Here is a 2,627-nt window from a genome sequence, read left to right on the forward strand (position 1 = left end):
TTATATGCGAAATCTAAATAAGCAGAACTCATAAAAACAGAGTACAGAATGGTGGTTACCAGGGGATGGGGGATTAGGAGGATAGGGGAGATAATGCAACTAGTAGATAAATAAGTCCTAGAGATCTAATGCATAGTATGATTATAGACAACAATACTATATTATAAACATCAATCTTGCTAAGAGACTAGATCTTAATTATTCTCACTGCAAAAACTAAGAAATGGTAATTATATGTTGTGATGGAGGACTTACTGCAAAATAGAAATGTGTCAAATCAACATGTTGTATACCTTAAATTTATACAATGTTACATGTCAGTTATATCTCATTTTTTTTAAAAAGAAGAAAACCAACCCAGGCCAGTTTGGCTCAGTGTTAGAGCATCGGTCCGTGGACCTGAGAGTCTCGGGTTCAGTTCCCACTAAGGGCACGTACCTCAGTTGCAGTTTGTCCCCAGCTCTGGTTGGGGTTGTGTGTAGGTGGCAACCAGTCGATGTGTCTCTCTCACATCGATGTTTCTCTCTCTCTTTCTTCCCCGCCTCTCCCTCCTGCTCTGTCTGAAGATAAATGCAAAAAAAAAAAAAAAAAAAAAAGTCCTCAGGTGAGGATAAAATAAAAATAAAAATAAAAAAAGAAGAAACCAGAGTGAATGTGTTCAAAATGGGAAAATTCTGGATTTATTCATAGAGGGCTATGTAGTTGTTATTATTTTCTTTTCTTTTTTTTTTTTTTATCCTCACCCGAGGACATTTTTCTATTTTTTGATCAGAAGAGCAGGAGGGAGAGGAAGAGAGAGAGAAACATCGATGTGAAGGGACACATCGAGTGGCTGCCACCCGCACGACCGACCAGGGCCGGGGACAAACTGCAACCGAGGTACACGCCCTTAGCGGGAACTGAACCCGGGTCTCTCTGTACCGCAGGCCGACGCTCCAACCGCTGAGCCAAACCGGCCAGGGCTGTTATTATTTTCTTAATCATTATGATGAAATATCAACTCAACTCTAGAAATTAACTCTAAGAAATGAACAAGCCAGAAGTATTACCAGTTCATCCCATTGTTTCCAGTCACACGCTAGCAGGCAGTTTCTTAAATCCCAAATGTGTATACTACAAAGCTTGTGCTTTCAACCACCATCCACTTTTCCTGTGTTGAACCAATACATGCATTCTTACTGCCATCTAACCCTTAAGGACTTGAGCGATAATGATGTGATAATGTAGGTTCATCAGTCGTAATGAATGCACCACTCTTGAGGAATGTTGATAATGGGGGAGGCCATGGATGTATGAGGGGAGGGGACATATGGGAAATCTCTGTACCTTCTACTCAGTTTTGCTGTAAACTTAAAACTGCTTTAAAAAATAGTGCCACACTGGCCAGTTTGGCTCAGTGGTTAGAGTGTCCGCCTGAGGAACAAAGAGTTGTAGGTTCAATTCGGTCAAGGGCACGTACCTTGGTTGCAGTTTGGTCCCTCGCCCTGGTCGGGGTTGTGCGGAAGGCAACCAATCTATGTGTCTCTCTCACATCAATGTTTCTCTCTCACCTCTCTCTCTCTCTCTCTCTCTCTTTCTCTCCTTCCCTCCCTCCCACTCTATCTGAAGATAAGTGGAAAAATATCCTTAGGTGAGGATTTTAAATAAATAAATAAATAAATAAATAAATAAATAAATAAATAAATAAATAGTGTCTATTGCCCTGGCTGGGTAATCAGTTGGTTACAGCATTGTCCCAATATGCCAAGGTTGTGGGTCCAATCCCTGGTCAGGGCACATACAAAAAACAACCAATGGTGCTTGCTTCAGCAGCACATATACTACAATTGGAATGATACAGAGGAGATTAGCATGGCCCCTGCGCAAGGACGACACACAAATTTGTGAAGCGTTCCATATTTTTCATCAAGAAATCGATGGCATTCTTATACACCAATGATAAACTCACAGAAAAAGAACTAAAAAAATCACAATCCCATTTACCATCACAGCAAAAAAAAATTAAGATACCTAAGAATAAACTTAACCAAAGAAGTAAAGGACCTGTTTGCAGAAAACTACAAGACATTGAAAAAAGAAATAGAGGAAGATATAAAAAAGTGGAAGCACATACCTTGTTCATGGATTGGAAGAATTAACGTCATTAAAATGTCCATATTACCCAAAGCAATCTATAGATTCAATGCAATCCCCATCAAAATACCAATGACATATTTCACAGAACTGGAACAAATACTTCAAAAGTTCATATGGAACCAAAAAAACCTTGAATAGCCACAGCAATCTTGAAAAAGAAGGACAAAGTTGGTGGGATCACAATACCAGATATCAGGTTATACTATAAAGCTACTGTAATCAAAACAGCCTGGTACTGGCACAAGAACAGGCATATAGACCAGTGGAACAGAACAGAGAACCCAGAAATGGACCCAAGACATTATGCTCAATTAATATTTGACAAAGGTGGCAAGAGCATACAGTGGAGTAAAGACAGCCTCTTTAATAAATGGTGTTGGGAAAATTGGACAGCTACATGCAAAAAAGAAAAAGAAACCAGACCATCAAATTACACCATACACAAAAATAAACTCAAAATAGATAAAAGACTTAAATGTGACCCGTGAATC

The 2,627-nt window shown here is 39.4% G+C and overlaps 1 non-coding gene across 1 annotated transcript; it reads left to right on the forward strand.

The window, feature by feature from the left end:
• Nucleotides 1–1,796: 1,796 nt before the first annotated feature.
• LOC118632857 lies at nucleotides 1,797–1,903 on the forward strand. The gene has a single exon (XR_004960105.1). It is a non-coding gene; the product is annotated as a U6 spliceosomal RNA (small nuclear RNA).
• Nucleotides 1,904–2,627: the final 724 nt, after the last annotated feature.

The sequence above is a fragment of the Molossus molossus genome, unplaced genomic scaffold (assembly GCF_014108415.1).
Source record: "Molossus molossus isolate mMolMol1 unplaced genomic scaffold, mMolMol1.p scaffold_m16_p_17, whole genome shotgun sequence".
Taxonomy (NCBI): Eukaryota; Metazoa; Chordata; class Mammalia; order Chiroptera; family Molossidae; genus Molossus; species Molossus molossus.